At 36.5% G+C, this 23220-nt stretch overlaps 1 pseudogene; it reads right to left on the bottom strand.

Moving 5' to 3' along the window:
• Positions 1-258: 258 nt before the first annotated feature.
• LOC126505827 (60S ribosomal protein L10-like) lies at positions 259-22631 on the bottom strand (annotated as a pseudogene).
• Positions 22632-23220: the final 589 nt, after the last annotated feature.

Below are 23220 nucleotides of genomic sequence, written 5' to 3'. Positions count from 1 at the left end.
GACATTCTTTTTCAAAAACATTTAAAATTTTTAAAAATTAAATACGCTGAATTTATGTGTATTAGAATTTACCCTGAATACCTGCATGAGTACTGTGTGCATGTCTGGTGCCTGCAGAAGCAAGAAGAAAGAAGAGGGCATCAGATCCTTGGAACTAAAATTGCAGACAGTCACTCTGAGCAGCATTTGCCCTTTGCCACTAAAACTGTCTCTCCATCACTAATAATTTTTCTTCTCCTCTTTTTTTCCTCCTTTTTTTCAGATTAGATTTATTATTGAACCTGTTTGGAGGAGGGGATATAGGAGAGTACGGTGGAAGCTCTTGGGATGACAGGGCCTGCCAATTTTCCAGGGGATATATTTGACCCCACAGTCATCAGAGATGAGCCGTTTTTCAGCTACCATGTTTTCAAATGCACTTGCATTGTACTTGATGAAGCACCACTTCTTGGAGGTGTGGATCTTCTGACATCTGGGGAACTAGAAGTTGGCTCCACCTAGAGCCTCAATCAAGTCTTCCTTATTCTGAAGCTTTGTTTGTATGGGTATAATGACCAACCCAATGTGAACCCTGACTTCTGTGCCCTGAGGTTTTCAAAATGCACTATGCATAACAGTATGAGGCATGTCAGCCTCAGTACAGAGTAGCATCCTGTTGATGCAGGTGATGTGGGAAGGATGAAGCCTCACTCATGTATGAAAGCCATCTTTACTACAGTTCTCTATCACTATATTTGTTGGCACAAATACTAGATGTCTCCAAGGATTCAGACACCAGTTGCTCATTCTTAACCTATAACATAAATACCTAATCATAATATAATATATCATAAATACCTAAGCATGTATTTATCAACTTTTGCCTACTTCCTTCCCAAGTCAAAAATAATGATCTTGTCATGTGACATGTGCCAACAGAAGCAAGACTTTGGGTGCAGCTTATTTTTATAATTCTGATAATATTGCAAGGGATGGTGGTCCAGGGTATCAAGAGGATTTTCTTCAGTGACTCCCTAGAGGAAGAGAGTCCTAATGTCTTCATATTTTGATTTAAAAAAAAAACAAAATTGTTTCTGTTGCAAATACTGAAACACTGGAATTGTAGTACAGAGCTGTAAAAGAAATCATTTATATCCCTGCCTCCATTCTGTAGTACTAAAACATCTAGCTGTGCATATTGCCATGTAGAATAGCACAACATTTTCTAATACACATTTTAACAGTTTAATCATTTATTTCAGATGTAATTTTTAAATCATAAGTGGAGCTTTACAATACAAGTTGAAACATTTATTCTCCATTACTTTTGAGTCTGAAAAGCAATTTCAGAGCAGGCTTTGTGAATCCAGTCTTCTGTGCTGATTTTCAGGCTTCTGAAACCTAGCATTAAGTCACATTATTTTCTGTGTACATAACCATTGTACACTTACTGATATGTGGTTCTTGAAAATTGTCTATCACATGTAAAGAATATTTTGTATTGTAGGACAAGCAGTAAAGAAAAACATTAAATATATATGAAGAAATCACCTGTTCAACTTAAAAATAACAGAACCGGTGTTCTCTGTCATAAAACACAATGCATAAACATACAAGTGATAGGCCTCTTCCTGTGGATTGGGCCTTATCCAGTTGGAAAGCAGTCCATTCCTTTTATAACATTAGTACGACTACTATGTACATGTGCATATTTTATTACACTGTTTACTTTTATATCTCACAAGGTTCACTGGTGGTCAAGACCATTGAAAATTTCGTTTCCTCAAAAACCTCCATTACACCATCTGGTATTGTGAAACTTAGCTAGCAAAGAGGACACTTACTGTTCAGTACATACTTGGTTTCTCTATATCCCATCATCACAGTGTGTGGTGTTTCACCAATCAGGTTTTACCATCAAATTTTGGAAGGCAATATATTAGTTTGATAGAGAGTATAAACATTAAAAAATGGTATTCCTATCAAAAACAATCTACAGATTCAATGCAATCCCCATCAAAATCCCAACAAAATTCTTCACAGACCTTGAAAGAATGATACTCAACTTGATATGGAAAAACAGATAACTCAGGATAACTAAAACAATTCTATATAATAAAGGTATGTCTGGAGGTAACACCATCCCTGACTTTAGGCTGTGCTTTAGGATTATACTAATAAAAACAGATTGATTTTGTTATAAAAACAGGCATGTGGACCAATGTAATCTAATAGAAGATCCTGATATTAATCCACACACCTAATTATACCTGATTTTTGACAAAGACTCAAAATCTGTATGATGGAAAAATAATTAATCTTCAACATGGTGCTGGCATAACTGGATATCACCATGTAGAAGATTTCAAATTGACCCATATATATCACCATGCACAAAACTCAAGTCCAGGATGGTAAAGACTTCAACATAAATAAAGTTATACCTAACCTGATAGAAGAGAGAGTGGGAAGTAGCCTCAGTGCATCGATACCGGAGACCACTTCCTAAATATAACACCAGAAGCACAGAAAAAGAGCAAAAATCAATTAGTGGGACCTTCTGCAACTGAAAAGCTTCTGCAAGCAAAGGATATTTAAATAAAATGAAATGGCAGCCTACAAATTGGAAAAGAACTTCACCAATTCTACATCTGACAGAGGTCTGATATCTAAATATATTAAGAACTCAAGAAATTAGATATCAAAACATGAAATAATTCATTGAAAAATGGGGTACTGGTCTAAACAGAGAATTTTCAACAGAAGAATCTCAAATGGTTGAAAAACATTTAAGGAGTTGCTCAGCATCCTTAGACATCAGGGAAATGCAAACCAAAATAACATTGAGATACCAGTCAGAACAGATAAGATTGAAAACACTGATAACACCTTCCCTTGGAGGTAGAAGTCTAAACTGGTACTACCACTTTGAAAACTAGTATGACAACTTCCCAGAAAACTAGAACTCAATCTACAGCCTCAAGATCCAGCATTACCTCTCTTGGGCATTACCTCTCTTGGACATATACCCAAAGGATGCTAAATCATACTATAAGGACACTTGCTCAACTATATCCATAGCAGCATTTTTCATAATATCCAGAACCTGGAAACAACCTAGATGTCCCTCAGCTAAGAATGGATAAAGAAAATGTGGTGCATTTACACAACAGAGTATTACTCAATGGTAAAAACCAAAGACATCATGAAATTTGCAGGTAAATGGATGGAAGTAGAAAAAAAAATCCTGAGTGAAATAACCCAGACCCAGAAAGACAAGAATGTTGTGTACTCTCATCATAAGTGAATACTAGATGTAAAGCAAAGGATAACCAGACTATATAACACAGCTCCAGAGAAGCTAGGTAACAAGCAGGACCCTAGAGACATGCATGGATTGCCCTTAGAGGTGGAAATAGATAAGATCTCCTGAGTAAACTGGGGTCAAGGGTGGTGGTAGAATACAAGGAATGAGGGTGAGAACATGAGGAAATGGATGGACAAGTTGTGGATGGGACAGTGTGGGAGATCAATGAAAGAGATTTCTTAATATGAGGAGCCATTATGGGGTTAGGCAGAAATCTGATGCTAGGGAAATCCCTAGGATTCCATACAGATAACCCCAGCTAGACTTTTATCAATAGTGGAGAGGGTCCCTGTAATCAGATTGGTGAAAACTTTAACTGTCACCATTGAAGCTTTATTCAGTATTGGATGGAAGCAGATGTAGATTTCCATAGTCAAGAACCAGGCCAAGTTCTAAAGGTCCACTCAAAGAGAGGGAGGAAAGAATATATGTGCAAGGTGTAGGAAGTCCATCTGTCTATGTGTTGCTTTTATTGGTTAATTAATAAAGAAACTGGCTTGGCCTGATAGGGTGGAGTAGAGCTAGGTGGAGAAAACTAAACTGAATGCTGGGAGAAAGAAGATGGAGTCAGGGAGAAGCCATGTAGCCCCACCAGAGAATGACCCATGAAATTTACCCAATAAGCCACAGCCATGTGGCAATATACAGATCAAAAGAAATGTGATAAACTAAGATATAATAGGTAGCAATTAAGAAGCTAGAGCTAATGGGCCAAGCAGTGATTAAAATAATATGGTTTCTATGTAATTATTTAGCTGCCGGGCAACTGGGAAACAAGCAGGAGACCTCTTACAACACATAAAAAATTTAAAATTAAAGAGAAAGAAAAAAAGAGAAAAAGAAAGGAAATCTGACTATAAACATGCCAAGTAAAAGCCAGTCTTTTTAAGAAAGAATACTTCCATGTAATTTATTTAAGAGCTTAGTAGTATGCCCCCCCAAAAGGCAAAGAGTGAATAAACAATCAACAGTGTATTATAAAATAGATTTAGGGGCCGGAGACAAGTCCTGGCAGTTAAAATCATTCACTGCTCCTCCATAGGACCCATGTACAATTGCCAGAACTAATATCAATTCTGATCATTCTGGTCAGATAACTTACAATCTCTTGCAACTTTAGATTCAGGGGCTGCCATACCCTCCTCTAGTCTCTGTTGACACTGCACTGTCATGAACAACCACCACTCACACAGAGGCACCCACTTACACATAACTTAAAAGTGATAATAAAATCAAGAATTTTAAATAATAGTCAAATTTTTTTTTTTTTGTCATTTTTGCTCTACCCTTCCTTCATTTGCCCTACCCTCCAACCTTTGTTTACTTAAATCCTTTCTAGGCATTATGACAATTTTCTCCTTCATATCTTTTCCCTTATACATGTTTTCCCATCCCCCACCAATAATCACTTTCTGGTTTCCAGGTCTCTATAGGTTTTCTAAATTAAACAATGACAGCAAAATCTAAAGATTCAATAATAGGATTCACACATGATTGAGAACATGTTGTTTTTATATTTCAGGGCTTGTGTAACCTCAGTCAGTATACTGCTTTTCATCTGTTCTACCCTTTTCCCTGCGATTTTGTAATCCCATTTTTGCTAGGGGTAAATCCTCAGACCTATATCCCTGGTCCATCTTGTCATTTAGACTGGTTTGACCTTGAACAGTTCTTGTAGATACTATTGTAACTTCTATGAACTTATATGTGCAGATCCCCTGTAGTATCTAGAACACACAGTTTTCATCTGGTTATCCATCCCTTCTGGCTCTTACATTTGATATGTCATTTCTTCTGCAATGATTTCTGAGCTTTTAAACTGAAAAGTATGATATAGATGTCCCTTTAAGACTAGTCATTCTGAATTCTCTATTACTTCACTTTTTGGTCAACTGTGGGTGGTTATGTTAATATCCACCTACTGCAAGTGGAAAATAATTAAAGAAAATTATACTACCATATTAACACCTATATGAAGAAAATGTAAGAATAAAAGTCATATTTAGAGAAAAATCTGATGCTAAATATTGAAAAAAAAAGGAAACTCAGTGCAGTGAGATCATTTTGAAGACAACAGAAAGTAACAAGACCTGATTGTAAAAAGAAAAATGGAGAAAGGGCTGCACTAGACAATTTCTTTGTGTTCATTTCAAATTACAAGTCTAAAGCTAATAGATTAAGCGGAAAACAATATACTAATAGCATAGTAGAAAGTGGCTTGTTCCTGTCTCAGCTTGATATCCCACAGACTTTGTTGATCGCCCCGTGGGAAATATTACTCTTTCTCAGGAGTGAATGGGAGGTTGTGAAGAAGGTGGAAAGGAGAAGGAGGGGGAACTGTGGCTGTATATAAAATGTAAAATTTTGAATAAAAAAATAACAAAAAAATTAAAAACTAATTTATGTGTGTGTCCTCTTAAATTTACTTTGCTTATTTTTTAATTTAATCTTCAAAGAATTATATATTTTTATGACTTGGTATATCTTGGACATAAATGTCAGAAAACTCAGGTTTTTTTTGTCATGTTGAAGGTAGAGATGAAAAGAATAATGCTTGCTTCAATATAGAAAGTATATTTAAAAATATTGAGCATATTATGTTTGTGTATTTAGGAATATCTACACATACATACACTTATACAACAACAAAAGCAATTAAAGAAAAAGAATTCATAAACTGGAAAAAGCGCAAGGGCTGGTGAAATACTAGTCTGGCTTGGAGGAGAAAGGGAAAAGAAAAATGATCAAGTTATATAATAATGTAAAATTATTTTAAAAAGAATAACAATATATTTTCCAGGTGAAGACATTTTAGGACTTAAATTTTTATATCCATTGAAAGTTAATGGTAAAATAAAACAAAGAACAGGAGTAAGAAATAGTTGAATAAGGGATTAGAGTTGATTTCAAAAGTTTAAATCTCTTGTAACTGACTTGTAAAGCACCTGCCTTGTAAAGTGTTTAATAAAACAGCACCAAACAATGCAGCAATTTTTATTGGTATATTTGAAAATTAATTAATACACCCACACATTTATTGTACATGTAAAATCACTTCTCAAGCATATAATAATCATGAGTTGTTTGATCCTAAGTAGTTTATGTAGTCATTAGGAAAATTTGTAGAATTTTAATCAATTCAGTCTATTATTTCAGAGGAGTATAATGCATGCTACTGACTGAACTTGGAGTCTAGTCTTCACAGCCTTAAGTAGAGGAGAAATTTGCCCTGACTCTTCTCTAACTTATAATTTGAGGGTATGTGTGTCCAAGTATAGGCTTATATTTATGTTCTCCATATAATCTGCTCAGAATGGAGGCCAACCAAACCTTGAAATGAATATTTTAAAAGAATTTATGATAATAATTATAGTTAGCATAAAATACAGAAAATAATGAAGCCTTTTTGGTATGTGAATTCATAATATGGTAAGTATTATGACAAAGTTAAAATGCATAGCACGAAAGGAAATATAACAGTTGTTTAAAACAAAGACATTATGAAATTTTCAAACAAATAAATGGAACAAGAAAAGATCATTCTGAGCAAGGTAGCCCAGTGTAGGAGGAGGGCCTGCTTGTTCGTATCAGCCACCTGACTAGCTTAGACCCAAAATAATCACACAGAAACTGTATTAATTAAATCACTGCTTGACCCATTAGCTCTAACTTCTTATTGGATAACTCTTACATCTTAATTTAACCCATATCCATTAACCTGCACATCACCATGAGGTCATGGGCTACTAGCAAAGTTTCAGCACATCTATCTCTGCTGGCAGCCCCATGGCATCTCCCTGATTCCACCCTTCTCCTCCCATGCTATAAGCCAAGCTTGTTCTTTATTCATTAACCAATTAAAGCAATACACAGAATGAAGGACCTCCTACACTATTTCCCCTCTTCTATTTAAACAAAAAGGAAGGTTTTAACTTTAACATATAACAAAACAGGTATCAAACAAGAGTTATAGTTACAATATTTATATCTACTTTATCTTCTTTTTAATTAATTAATTAATTAATTAAAGATTTCTGCCTCCTCCTCGCCACCGCCTCCCATTTCCCTCCCCCCCCCCCACCAAGACCCCCTCCCACGTCAGCCCAAAGAGCCCTGTGGGAAGTCCAACGAGCACCCACCTTCATCCAGGTCTAGTAAGGTGAACATCCAAACTGCCTAGGTTCTCACAAAGCCAGTATGTGTGCAGTAGGATCAAAACCCAGTGCCATTGTTCTTGAGTTCTCAGTTAACTAAGAAAAACTATAATAATAACTGTATTCTTCAAATCTGTCAAAGAACCCAGAGGGATTCTTTGTACTTAAGTAAACAGGAAGTGATTGTCAGCAATTTCCAAAGCTCTAGAATTGACAGAGACATCTTGTTGCCTGGAAAGTCACCCAAAGATCTTCTGTACCTATGGGCCCATAGTATCCAGCAGAATTTTCCACAAAGTAGAAAATTTCAAAGACAGTTCTGCCTCTATTGGCAGTTTGCCAATCACTTTCTTTTGTATCCTGTAGAATGCCTAGTAGAGTCTTTTATGAAGCAGGAACCGTGAAAGACCATCTCACCTTTACACAAGTTCAGCAATCATTTCTCTCTGGGTCCTGCATGTCTACTCAAGCAGTCCCGGAAAGAGCAATTCCTTGTCCAAATGGCTAACAAATTCCATAAGGAGCCTCTTTGATGCCCATTTTTCTCTTGAAGTAGCTGGTACTGCCAGGAACAGATGTGTCTCACTGTCATGAAAATTCCTAAGTTTTCAAAACATTTTAAATGCCATATTTTGAAGGTCTCTGAAAGATTTTATGAATACCTAATTGGAATATATCTCTGTATATCTAGAAAATCTAACTAACATGACTACAAGCTTAACTGTTATAGATGAGTATCTATTAACTTATATTTCTTAATTATACATTGCATTTTTAAATGAGCTACATAAACAGAATACCTTAATCAAGAGTGGAAATATACATATAACAAAATTGACCTTAAATTTGTATCAATAAACCAAGATCCATATCAATGCGAAGTATTACCTTTATAACACATCCCCCTTTAAATATAAACAAACATTTATAAAGAATTTGGGAATATGGGCATAGTTTCATCCAAACTACTTTCTGTTGTTTATTGGATGAAGTATTTTCTTTGTGTGGGTGTTTACAGCAACCTTTTAGGGGGTCTTGTTCCATCAAACCGTATTGGTCTGGAAGCAATCCACAGGTTCTCATCTTCTGTGGAAACAAGAGAAGAACCTCTTTTCTAAAGCAACATATCCTTAGACCCAAATTTGGAAGTCATGATACCTTTTTAAAATACATGCTGATTTAGCTTAGCAGCCCATACAATGAAATGTCTCTCTGTACTTAGCTCCTACACAGTCAAAAAATTCAAAGAAGACACGATAATATACATAATTCAAACTCTCTAGAAATTATCATTTTTACATGTCTTATTTTTCTCTATTCCTTTCCATTTACGACTGTCTGAACTCTGTCTCTTTTATTAAGGCATTAACTTTATTTTATGACTTTCTATACTCTTTATTCATTAACCAACAAAAGCAACACACAGAAAGAAGGACCTCCCACACAAGCCCATACCCAGAGAGACAAACTTGATATGAACACACTCATATGTAAATACTAACTGCTAAGTGAAAGACAATCATGCTACAGTCCACAGATACAGAGAGGTTAAGTAATAAGGAGGATTCCACAGGGACACATAGATTTTCTTAGGAAAGAGAAATAGATTTTGTGGATGAATTGGGAGCAGATGACCGAGATGAGAGAAACAGAGTGAGAGAGAACTAGGAAAGATGATTGAAATAGGGAACATTTATGAGTGATGTAGAAACCTAGTGCAGTGGAAACTACCTCGAATCTAGAAGAGTGACCCTAGTCTACCAGTAATGGGGGATACAGAGCCTGAACCAACTATCTGCTGTGACCAGTCATGGCTCCTAGCTGTGGAAGCAGGACACCAATCATCACAAAACTGCAAACTACAATCTATCTGGTCTGAAAGATGTACAGTGGCAATAATGGCACAGAGCTTATTTGGTTGGCCATCCCATGACTGGTCTAACTTGTGGCCAATGCCATAAGAGAAATCCCATGCTTGATACTGCCTAGATGGTGAGGAACTTAGGGATAGAACCAAACACAAGAGAAAAAGTGAATAAAATGATTTATAATGATATCTCTGTTCCTCTGCTATACTCACGGATTGGTGCTGAGCTCAGTGGTTATTTCACAGTTTTCATCCAGAAACTTATGGGATCAGATGCAGAGAGCCACAGACAAACATTAGGCAGAGCTTTGGGAACCCAGCAGAATATGGGGAGGAAAGATTGTGGGAGTCAGAGGGGTTAAAGACACCCTGAGAACACGGCTCACAGAATCAACTAGCAGGGCTCATAGGGGCTCACTGAGACAAAAGAGACAGACACAGACCCTTATTAGGTTGTACCTAGGTTCTTTTCAAATATGCTATGGTGTGTAGCTTAGTATTTTTGTGGGACTCCCAGCTATGAGTGTAGGGAGAGTGATTCTTTTGTCTTTGCTTGGGACCCTTTTACTTCTACTAGGTTGTCACATCAGCTGTAATATGAGGGTTTGTGCCCAGTCTTATCATATCTTGTTAGGCCATGTTCAGTTGATATCTGTGAGAGGTCTTCTGTTTTTTTCTTTGAAGGGAAATGGAGGAGGAGTGGATCTGAGGGAAAGATTAGGTAGAGAGAGGGACTGGGAGTAGTGGGAGGAGGAGAATCTGTGATAGGATGTCATGCATAAATTAAACTAAAAGGTAAGTAAATTTAATAAAAATTAATATTAATCAGCATCTAAGAAAAGGTGTTCTGTAAAATGTAATACCTGAAGGACATTTAAAAAAAAGTGGATAGACAAATGAAGACTGTGGAGAGAATAAATGGTTCAGAATTTGCACAATTTTTTTTCATTCTTATCAACATTACATATTTTGAATATCTTATCATTTAAGAAATATTTAGAATAGAAATAACTTCACAAACTTTTTTGCAGCAGCTATATATTGTTTTCTCTATGTAACTTCAAAAGAATACACAAGAATTTTTTTTAAAAAAGGTGATACAAAGAGGACCACACAGATGTTTTCTAATTTATCCACAGGCATTTAGAATAGTGTGTAAATATAATTTAAAGGTTTCCTGGTGACTGGATCACAGTTTCTCAACAAAGAAATGTGTACTCTGTTGAACAAGACATGGAAAACATTGAACAGAGTGCTTTTCAGCATTATCAGGTGAGAGAAACAATCGGCCTCGTGGTGTTCATCGTCCCATCATATCTGTTCAGCCTCTGCTAGGTTACAATACAAAACAGATCAACAAGATAATACAAGGACTCTTTGATTTATAGATTTGTTTCTGCTCCCACGTTCAACCTCATAAGTTAAACAATTTAAAAATGATTCTAGAGAGGCTGCAGAATTTGGTTCACATGTAATGCCAAGTGGATGCTTTTTCTATCTTGCCAATGACCATCCTAAAACAACATTTTTCGACAAGTATAATCAATATAACAATGTCTTTTTCCAACACTTGCACCTTGTCCTTGTGTGTGCATTCTGTCACCTTCCTGGTAATAATGTACCTTTTGCCTATATGCCTACCCATTGTTGTGCTACTATGATGCCATTTGCAAAGCAAAGTCTCTGTAACTGCCAGATTTGGGGGTATAGTTACATAGATCAATAAAGAAATATGCTTTCATTATAGTCAAATGAAACTCCTATAATATGAGCTAAATTACTTGACAGTATAGAACAATTCAGGCATAGAGATTTGTAAAAAGCGGGGACTCAAGACTCTATAGACTGCCCCTGCACCCTGGATGGGAAGAAGATGAATCTCCAGCAACTTCAGTGAGGGATACAGGTGACCTGTGTGGGAGAGAGAGAGCCAAAGACTAAAAGGAGATGCTATGGAGAAGATGTCACCTAACTCTTAGTTGACATATTTAAAAGAAAATCTTCAAAGTCCACACACCTTAAAATTAATAGCAAATTCCTGCTGATCTTAGAAAGCACACAGCTCAATTATACCTAACATTAAAAGGTTATATCAAATATTGAAGTGGCAATTAAATACTCCCTAAGCTATAATATTTGTGAGTAGCTATTCAAAAGTCATGCAACCATTTTGGAAATTCAAGTGCAAGAGGAAAAACATTTAGGAACATTTTTTGAAAACATACAAGAGATTCAGATGTGCTGATGTACCCTACTTGCCGTCAACAACACCTAAATAATTGAAGGCAAAACACTCTTTTTTTTTTTCTCTAGAAGTGAACTTTCATTTCTCAAATTGAAAAAAAAAATACTAAAGTACTATTTAAATTTTCAGATACCCATCTTTTTAAAAAATGTGTTAGTGCTTTAAGGACTGGCATAGTGCTATCTTCTCAGCGTTGCTTAAATAAATGTATCTACTCGGTTCATTAGTCTATCTTCAGAAATGGAATGCTTTTATTCGCCCCATAGATGGCTTAACTAGATTTCTCATTCACTTCAAAATGGTTGACTTCAGAAGGAATGAATTGAGTTAACCTGCAAAGCTGAGTGACAGATTCCAGGGGCAACTCAGGAATTGACATAATTAATTAATCATTGTAATAACAGAGATGTCCATTGAACACCAATTAACCTCTTCCTTTTAAAGAAATGTTCCATCTCTCGCTCTATCTCAAAAGACCAATGTGAATGAGTGAATTTAAATTACCTTTAGCAGACAATTTAAAGTGATCATTACCTCAAAGGATAATACTGTATGTGATTCTTTCACAGAGCAAGTGAAAAACATGTTGATTTATCAAGCAGGGCGCTACAATTTCTGCCTACGGTTTGTTCCGGGAAATTCATTCTTGCAAATTGAGTTACTTGTATTTAGGAATTGGGAGGCTAACAATAGGGGAGAGCTTTTCTAAGAAGTGACTAAGTACATAGCACAGAACACTGAGACACATTTTGCTCTATCAAAGGAAAAAATTAATCTGGTGACTTTTTAGGGAATATGACATTGGAAAGTAGAAAATAAGAAATTCAAATCTGATAAGGAACATTTTGAAGTAGGATGCACTTTAAGACTGCTAAACCTTACATGATTGAGACTCTTTTCTTGCTTATTTGGGTCTGGCTAAGGATGTCTTTGTTCACAGCTTCTCTATATGTGTTGGCTTGTTCATGGTGAAACTTGGTTTTAGAAAGTCTCTTCTGCAGCAACACCAGAGAATTTGGGAGCCAGAAGAAAAACTCTGTAGATTAAACAAGACATAGTATTACTTGGGTCAATCCGTACGTTTTAAATAAAAATCAAGGGAAGAAAAAAACATAATTATATTATAGATCGACATTTTGTACTATTCATTTGAAAACACATGGTTCACATCTTATTAAATTTGCCAATTCCCGATTGCTAGGTGAAGGGAAATATTTCTGCTCTTTGTCCCACACTATGCCACTTCATTACGTGGTACTGATGACAGGCTTCTCACCTAGATTGCAGCTAGCACTGCCTGCCAGAAGTGATTAATGCCGATCAAACAGAGTTTGTTCAGTTGGAAAGACTGGCAGAAAACATTTATCATCTTCTGAAGGAATTAGAGCTCCAGATTGGCTCTGTGTTTGAGATAAACAACATATAAATGCATTTGCTCCAGTGTTCACCTTGTTATCACATCTAGTGAGCCTGTTTTCCCACGAAAATCACTGAGGCCAGCTTTCCCAATAGCCTTTAAGTTCAACTTGCAAACATGAAGGAAAAATAAAAGTCCTTCAGTAGTAACTACATATAATCTTTGGAAAGTAGGTCAAATATGAAAATCAGGAAGGAACCAAGTGACACGCAGCAAGACAAAACATTTCCTTTATAGTCTGCCTGTGTTCTTTCCTCAGATAAATAGCAAATAGGCACAGCTCCATGTTGCCAACTTTACACAGAGGAATGCTCATTTCTCTTTATGTTATATGTTATTGCAAACAACAGCCTATATTACTAGTGTAGTCTCTTCCAAAGAAAAAGCTAAATGTCATGCTCATGCTCAACATGTGTTTTAAGAAGAAGCTAAGAAAGATCCACAGCGGATCAAAAGAAAGAAATGAGGAGTACTGACATGTATTCTACCACAGTACAATATATCCACTTAAGATATGTAATTCATATTTTTCCTATATTCAGAATTGTCCAACTCCTACCACAATGTTGTATCACTAAGAAACACATCCATATGTCCATTAACAATCAATATTGATCTCTAAAAGTTGTCTCGTATTTCTTCCTTCTTTCCTGATCCACAAAGCTTCCCAATCCAGTCTCAGTTCTAAGTCCTTCAAATGTATTTAGACCTCATATTTCTGCACATGCTTGATGCAGCTTCAAACCCAATTGCTTATATATTGCCACACAGAGTCCTAGGGATAATGTATTAAATTTTCTTCTCTACTCTCTTTCTAGTCTATTGTTTTGGCATAATCAAATCAGACTTTCCTCAAAACATTTATCTTTTATTTTTAAGTGTCCAGGTTGCAGACAAATAGCAACATTTAAACAAGCATTTCTGTACTAATAATTCTTAGTCTCCTCAGAATGGTGTAGAGAGTTCCACTAAACAGGAGATAGCCACAGAAGCAACAAACATTGCGGAGGAGGAGAAAAATTTAATTTCTCTCTCATTTCTTCCTGCACTCACTCAGGACTTTTCAGCCATTTATTTGCATGGTCAGGCTCCTGAAGGAGTTCACTGACTAAAAGGCTGGAGAGAGCACAAAATCAATCCTCACAGTACTTTACATCACAGGAATAGCGCGCAGGCCCAGAGAGGGTGTTTGCAAAGACACTTGATCTAACTGTTAGAACAAAACAAGAGCTAAGGGAATTGCATGTGAGCCAATGGAACAGGGAGGGAGAAGGGTCAAGGCAAAGGGCCAAAAGCATGAAAGTGCAGGCTAAATGTGGAGCAAGGAAGTATTCCAGCTGGCTCACCAAAGACAAATGGGAAGACAGAGCAGTATTTAAAACCAGAAAAGGCTGACTATCTCAAAAGAAGCATTTGAATGCCAACTGAAGCTACATAGACATTATCTCAGTCATTCCATAGGAGTTATAAATCAGAAAGTGAAGAATCTAAAGCCTGAATGATACATTAAAGAAAGAAAATGGGGGCTAGGGGACCACTGCAAATATCTCAGGGAGAAAGTGGGAATTCTTCAGTCAACGGAAGCAGATTTCTTCAGTGAGGTTTCAGTACAGACACTCGGTTAACTGATTAGACTATGGATGGATATATGTAATGTGGTCAATACCAAACGATGTTCTGAAATAGTGAGAATCATTTCCATCCTCTGTTGCAGCAGATGACTGGGTCCATGGTCTACAGAAGGAGATATGACAATTAGTTAAGAAATATAAATGAAGTTTTACTTTATCCTTGCATTAGGCATTAGGATGTCTAAAATTAAGTTTTTTTTTCCTTAAAAATTTTTGACTTTTGATTAAGGAAAGCTTCAACAACAAGAACAAATAGTAGTCTGGAAACAGTTAGAAAAGGACTCTGTAATGTAATTCTTCAAAGAAGGTCTACAAATTAATTTTAAGATCTGATGTTTGCCCTTTCAATGAGCTTGTAGCAAAAGTCACAAACAGTTCCTAATAAGATTTTAGAAAGCAACAGAGTGGGAAACTGAGGTGCAAGGTCAGAGTTAGTACTTCAACCACTTACTTAAAAGCATGTGTTGCCTGAAACCATTTACTCAAGCTGCAACCTTTATTAACTTATTCTTTTCTTCTGGAAGATAGGATTCAGAGATAAATTATTTGGGTGGGCCGCAATCTCCACATTAATTTACCAGGGCTTCCAGCCTCCCACACCAAAGTATGTTTCTTAATACAGCTCAAAAGGCATCGAGTCCCTCATCCAACTTATTTGCCGGCTCTAAATAGGATTTGACATTACGAGGTCAGCCTTGCTTTTCCTCACAGATGACTAACAAATTTACGGAGACATAAGTTCACTGTTCTCACATGGATCACTGCATAGCGGACCAGTGGTTTTGGATCATAACGTTTTGGTTTCATTTATTAAATGAAAGCAGAAAGCCAGGCTGTGACAAATTGCTTGGCACCTAAGTAATGATCCAGAGAGATACCTAGAAGGAAGCTTGATATCTATTCACATTTTAGTAGAGAAAGTTGAATAAAAATAATGAAATTATATTATTTTTTGAAATTTAAACATATAAATTCAAATATGATTGTCAGTATGAATATCTCATTAGTTTACCTGCAATTCTTCTGTAAATCCTTGATATGATTCTGTCCTATCAACATTTCCACAACGGTAATATTCATAGCATAAGCATCAATATTTGTAAAAAATTTGGTTTCTTGGGGCTTGGAAAGATGGCTCAGTTGGTAAAGTATGTGCACACAGGCACAAAAAAACTAAGTTGCAATCCCCAGCACTCACATTAAAAGCCTGATGCAACGAAATATTTCTGTCACTCAAGCACTGGGGAAGGGGATAGAGGATGCAGGAAGATCACTGAGTCTTATTGAATTGATTACACTTCCAGCAACAAAACTTTGTCTCAGAAAATAAACTGGAGATCTACTGAGGAAACCACCTGCAGGGCCTCTGGTCTCTGGCCTCTACATGCACATACGTGCACACACACCTGAACACAAATGCCCAGGTACCTGGCACATACACAGACATCCACAGATTCTAGCTTTTTTCTTAGGTACTAACTTTTTAATTAATTCACCAACTTGTACATTTGCAAACCAATTTTCCCTTTTTACTGAGAATCCAAGCAGGAAAATAATAATCTACATGAAAATGCAGTTCAAAGTTGACTGACAGCGTATCAGCTGCTATCTCTATAGTAAGGCAAATATTGAAATGAAAGCTCCTTTTAAAACAAATGTTTTGGAATGGTTAGTCAGATTCAAAATCAAGAGTAAGATATGGAGTCAAAAGACAAACTGACTTTTCCTTCTTGGTCAAGAGCAACTAAGAAACTATTGGTCTGGACAGGTGCCTGCTCTTATTTACACATCCATCTTGCTATGGATGCAGAACATCCAGTCTGTACTGCACTTAGACAAGCTTTCCATCTTTACAAATAGTAACGTCACCTCTCCTTCACCCCTCGCTTCCACCTCATTGCTCTACCCTCATCGCTAGAGTTAGAAAATATGTTTTCTACATCTTTGGTTATAAACGTAAAAGCATTTCTCTATAGAAAGCATGGATTCTCATAGAATCAATGTTGTAATGCATGCTGGGTAGAGGTGAAAAAGCACTAACAAATTCCCTTACCCAATGCATAATTCATATGTCAATTTGATAAAAATGTATTAGGCACGCCATCTATACCAGTTACTAGGAGGAAAAGGCAAGAAACAAAACACGTCTTCTAGAAATGTCCTTTTTATCAGAGGACAATTCCAACTGAAATCTTATAATGCATCTATCACATAGGATAGATTATTTGTTATTATTATTAACCCTCTCCTCCTTTTCTAAATAAAACCAGATTGTCTTCAATTATTCAACGTATGCAAGAGGGCAAAGCCCCATGAGACACTCAACCAGCAGTGATTTTTGACCTCTAGGAGATATTTAACAAGGTCTAGAAACATTGCATTGTGTCGTGTCATGGGGATGGTATCTCATATATAGGAACTAAAGATACTGTTAATTAGTTACATTTCACAGAGAAAAGAAATACCTGGCCCAAAGTTCAAAATTGCGTTTCTTGAGAAACATTTCTTCAGTGGGTGCTATTTTAATAATCCTACTAACTCCTGACTTAAACATTAGGATGTGTAATTACAATTTAGTTAAGAGAGTTGCCATTTGTTTAATCGGTCTAAGAAATAATCAGGGGGATGCTATTTTTTTAACGTCCTAGAATTGTAGAAGGTGCATTTTACATTTTACTTTCATTTATTGCTGCAGTCACCTTGAATTCCTTGGCTGTTTAGAGATCAAAGCCAGTACATGACATGGACAGGTGTCAACTTCTCAGCTCTGGGACCCCACGTGTTGTAGACTATACAAACCATGTGCATGCTGCCTCAGGCTCTGTGACTCTGCATGTGCATTGATCTTGATTATTGAGAAGACCTTGCTTCCTTAGTGTCATCCATCCCCAACTGCTTCTTGTGTTCTTTCTACCTCCTCTTTCCAAATTTTCCCTGAGTTCTGAAGGGAGAAATCTGATGGAAGAATCCATCCCATTTGGGCTGAGTGTTGCAAGGTCTCATACGCTATGCATAATGTCTGTCTGTGGATATTTGTCCCATTTGCTGCAGAAGAAAATACCCTCCTCTGATGATGGCCAGCCACCAACAAGGCCCTGTTCTAAAACAGACTACCATTAGGACTCAGTTGCTATGTTTGATTCCTCTACTGTCTATATCTGTTTCTTGTATCTTTTGAGGGTTTCTTTTCTTTATGTCTGCTTTGTCCTGTTCCAATGTGTTAGTTTTTACTTTATCTTGTTGTATTATATTTTGTTTTATCTTTTTTTCATTTCATTTTTATGCCTTAGAATTCATTTTTTTCCTAATAAGAGTGAAAAGGGGGGATGGATCTTGTGAGAAGAGGAAAAAGGGAGGAATTAGAAGAAGTAGATGGAAAAAAAAAGTAATCAGGATGTATTATGTGAGAAAAAAAAGTCTGTTTTCAATAAAAAGGAAAATTCAAAAATAAATAAATACGAAAATGTTTCAGTAAATGGTGTCAGTAAAATACAAGAAAAGAGTCTTTATAAATACTTTGTGACTTCTTTTCATTTAATGTTTACAATTTTAGAACTAAGTCTGTATTTTTTTCTAATTCATTGATGAATAATTAAGCCAAGGTCAGCACAATGCCATGTGGTTGACATAAATGCAATAATCAGAGAAGTATGGAAATCTATTTGTCTTTCTCTTTTCTGAGTATTCACTGAGAATAAGTTAACATTCCCTGCAGTTTATGATCTGACCCGTCCATTCAAATTCTACATTGAAAAGCATTACTGGAGGGCATTCTAAGATGCACCCCAGAGTTTACAAGACAAAAAGGCCAGTCAGAAAATCCTTGGTAAGCTGTCATTATACATTTACCTGATTTTATTTTTTAGTTTTGTATTTTCCTGTTGAAAAATCAGATTGAAATATACTGTTTTTGTAAAAGTTTCTTGAACTTGGGTGGTGGCTCACTGCAAATGATTTCAACTTTCAGAAGGCTTAGGCAGGAAGATTTTCATTAGTTCTAAATAATCTGGATTACAGAAAGGGTCCTGTTTCAAAAAAATAAAGCAAAAAAATTGGAAAAGTCTCTAATTTTAGTTATTTGGGGTAAAATATCAATATAATTTTATTTTCTAGATTTTATATAAATTTAATTAATTTATTCATTATTAGATGCAAGGTAGTTAGTCTTTAATTTGGTTATGACTTCAATCTAAAATGACATTTGTAACATTCTGTTTTATTTATGTTTCTGCTGGATTTGAATTACTTTTATTACCATGTTTATTTGTATATTTCATGCTGTAATCAATCAGTGATAAATGTTCATAAACTTCTATTTATGAAAAGGCTTTATTCATAAAAAGCATTCATGTATCCCCTATAGTTTACAGGTCACAGAAAACTCATATTTTATTCAACTAATTCTACAAATGAAATTCTTACCTATGTCGTCTATGTTTAAAATTCAAAGAATTTTTATGCCTGATTCTAATCTTCATAACCGAAATCAAGTACCTACTGTAAATTATATGAATTGTACTCAGTATGCTATTAATGATGTAAAGGAGGTAAGAATGTGTTTTTGTAAACACTAAGTAGTAAACATTTTGTCTGGATGGCTTTATGAGCCCTGACATAAATACTCCCCTGAGATGCTCCACCAAAGCTGTCACTGGCAGAGCAGACACTGATGGTTTGGATTCTAGTCCAATGAAACTTTATTTACAAAGGTGGATAGCAGTGCAGTATTGTTGTTGTTTTTTTCTCTTAACAATCTTAGTCTTTCTCAAGGTCTCAGTATCTCAGAGATGGTTTACAAAACAAATAAATGGCATAAGGAACCACGGGTAAAGAAAAGAGATTAAGAAAACTGATGTGGGAGTGATTTCTTATTAATAAAGAAACTGCCTAGGCCCATTTGATAGGCCAACCCTTAGGTAGGCGGAGAAAACAGAACAGGATGCTGGGAAAAAGAAGCTGAGTGAGGAGTCGCCATGATTCTCCCACTCCAGACAGATGCAGGTTAAGATCCTCCCTGGTAATCCAGCTTGTGGGCTACATAGATTATTAGAAATGGGTTAGAACAATATGTAAGAGCTAGCCAATAAGAATCTGGAACTAGCCGGGCCAGGCAGTGTTTAATAGAATACAGTTTCCGTGTAATTATTTCTGGGCATAAGCTAGCCATGCGGGCGGCCGGGTGCCAGGGACGCAGCCCTGACGCTCCTAATGCAACAGAAAACTGTGCTGTGATTTTTTCAGCAAAAACCCCTTTGGTTTCTTGGCATTTCATGTGGCTCCTCTTCCCAGCCCAGGAGGCAACTAAAGATCTGCTTTTAGGAATAAATTATTGAGAAGAAGAAAAAAGTGAAGAAGGGGTGAATGGAAGGAAGGAGGGATGATGGACAGGATCCATCCCATGTCACCAAAGAAGGACTGGGTCTCTGGATGTCTGTTCTAACTAACTCTGAAAGTGAGTTCAGGGCAGAGCATAATTGAGAAAATGCTGCTAAATCAAGAGAATGTATCAAGTAACCAAGAAGTCATTATTTTCCTATCTGAGTCTTTCAGTCTTCTTTGGTTATCATCACAGAAGCTGGCATGTGTGGATACTGAGGACCATAATCAAGAGAACAAGATGCAGAACTACTCAGTCTCAGCACCGTTATTCCAGAAATGGCTTCAGAAGGCAAGTTTTCTCTCCATTTGTGCTTTCTTTGATCAGGAAGCTTCTGTGTTAGCAGTATCACAAACCAGGCAGAGGATACATCACCTAGTATAATTCTGAATATAATCAACCCTTATATAATTACAAAATAAAACTATGAAGCTGTTAAAGAAATATCCAAAGTGAAATGAAACTACTGTTTAAAAAGAAAGAAGAAAAAACCCCAAAAGATTAATAGATATGTGCTCCTATGGAATGAGAGCTCTCATGCATTTAGCGTGAAATTGGTATTCTGCCATTAAAAAAGGGAGACATTTTAGAGACCTTTTCAGTTATAAGGAGTGGTACTGAAAAAAAAATGTTGAACAAAGTAAAGGAAGGGTAACAGTTACATAGCGGGCTTGGGCTATTGTCATCCACTTTAAAAATAATTTAATATCTATTGATATTTATGTAGGTGTTTCATAAAATTTTAATAGAGGTCACTCTCAAAAGTAGCTTTTATCACTTCAGAGGACCATGAGGTCATCGTACCTCTTGTCTTTCTAACCATGACATTGTTTTCGACTTTCTATAAAATAAAGGTTATTAGAAAAGTGTTGGATTAAATGTGATTTTTAAGAACAGTCAAAATACAAAATTATAGAAAGTCACATATCCTATATAGTATAAAATGTTAAAGGCAGTGCCTAGTATTTGGCTATCATGGGGTTTAGATTTTTGTTGTTGTTTTGTTTCAGTTTTCAGAGTGAAAGGTTATTCCTTTGACAATTTTCTAGAGCTTGGAATTAGAATGAATTTTCTTTTACCATCAAGGTGTTTTCATTTCCTCTCAGAGTTGTGGGATTCATGAGATGATCCTGCCAGTAAATACTGTTCTAAATAACAATACTATTATTTCTTTCTGTTTCAGTTATAACTGTTCTACACTTAGAATGTAACTTTATCCTTTGCTCACTTTCTTTTAAAAAAAATTCTGGTTTTGATTTTTTTCTTTATAGAAAAATATTTCTTTCTTTTTTTTTTTAAAGAGAAATCAAACTATCTTTGTTTCATTATACATACCAATCCCAGTTCCCACTCCCTCCCCTCCTTATATTCTCTCCACCTATAACACCACCCCCACCCCTGGAATCATGTAGGAGCTTTTTCTGTCTATGTGCTGTTTTCATTGGTTGAATAAAGAAACTGCCTTGGCCTTTTGATAGGGCAGTACTTAGGTAGGCAGAGTAGACAGAACTGAATGCTGGAAAGAAGGGCAGACAACCTCCATGGAGCTGCCAGAATCAGACATGCTAAATCTTTCCTGGTAAGACACAACCTCATGGTGATATACAGATTAACAGAAATGCGTTAAATCAAGATGTGAGAGTTAGTCAATAAGAGGCTAGAGATAATTGGCCAGGCATTGATTTAATTAATACAATTTCTGTGTGGTTATTTTGGGTGTAACCTAGCTGGATGTCTAGGAGGGAACAAAGGGCCCCCCTCGTCATCCAATACCCCCGACCCTCTAACCCTCGCCCCATCCATTCCTCAGAGAGGGTAAGGCACATTGCTTTGGGGAAGCTTTCTCAGCCTAGATATAGTAGGAAGGCCCTGGATCTTCCCCAAAGGGACCTTCCTAAAGACCCTCCCTACTATATTTAGGGTAAGAAAGGTATCCATCCCAAGAGAATAGATTCCCTAAAAGCCAGTACAAGCAAAAGGAATAAGTTCTAGTGCCACTGCCAGTGGCCCTGCAGTCTGCCGCAGCCATACAACTGTCACTCACATTCAGAGGTTCTAGTCTGGATTTTTACTCATTCCTTTCTTGTTTGGCTGGAGTTGGTGAGCTCCCATTAGCTCAGGTAAACTGTTTCAGTGCCTGTTGCCATCATGGTCTTGACCTTGTTGCTCACACTCTCACTCCTCCCACTCTTCATCTGGACTTTGGAAGCTCACCTCGGTGCTCTGCCTCATCAGTTGCTGATTGAAGGTTCTACAGTGACATTTAATATTCCCCTGACAAAATTGGAAACATAGGGAAGGGGAAAGAAGGGACAGTGTGAGGGTAAGAGGAAGAGAGAAGGGAAGTGGGGAGGAGAACTTAAGGGAATGGGATGGCTGAGATAAGGAAGGACAGAGATAAGAGCAAGGAAAGAGATATTTTGATTAAGGGAGCCATTGTGGGACTAGCAAGAAACCTGGCACTAGATAAATTCCCAGGAATCTACAAGGATGACCCCAGTTAAGACACTAAGCAATAGAGCGGGTGCCCTAACTGGCCTTACCTTGTAGTCAGACTGATGAATATCGTAAGTGTCACCCTTTGCCTTTTTCATGATCCTTTTAATTGCTGAGTTCAGACCTTGAATCAACCCAGAGCTAAGTCAGGTGGTGTTGTGTCCAGAGGAGTAAGATATCCTCTCTGATTCCTTTGAATTTCTTAATCTTTTCTCATTCATCTGAATATGAACAAATATAGCAGGAAGGACTGAAAAAGTCATATTTAAATCATAATGGGACAGGTTTGTTGAAGGTAAGATCAATACTGAAGAATCAGGCTGCATACAGAAAGAAAGAAGAAAGCAATAGTAAGATGTGGTCTTTCATACATTCAGTTGCAGCTGGAGTCAAATGTATATAGCCAGTTTGGTTATATTATACTTTTTAGCAAAGTGAATTCAAAGTACAATATATCATCAAAACCTTAAAGACTATTTCTTAATGCATGTAAAATCATTTCCATGTCTTTCTTTCTTTCTTGATTACTTTTTATTTTTGATAGTATAATGTAATAACATCATTTCCACCTTCCCTTTTCTCCCTCCCAACCTCCCCTTATACCCATCCCAGCTCTTTTTCAAATTCTTGGCCTCTTTTGTTTTTTATAATTGTTGTTACATTTATTTAGACATATGCATATACATA

This window comes from Alexandromys fortis, unplaced genomic scaffold, assembly GCF_014885135.2.
Source record: "Alexandromys fortis isolate MF-2015 unplaced genomic scaffold, M_Fortis_MF-2015_v1.1 scaffold_4, whole genome shotgun sequence".
NCBI lineage: Eukaryota > Metazoa > Chordata > Mammalia > Rodentia > Cricetidae > Alexandromys > Alexandromys fortis.
This window is presented reverse-complemented; position numbering and strand designations above follow the sequence as displayed.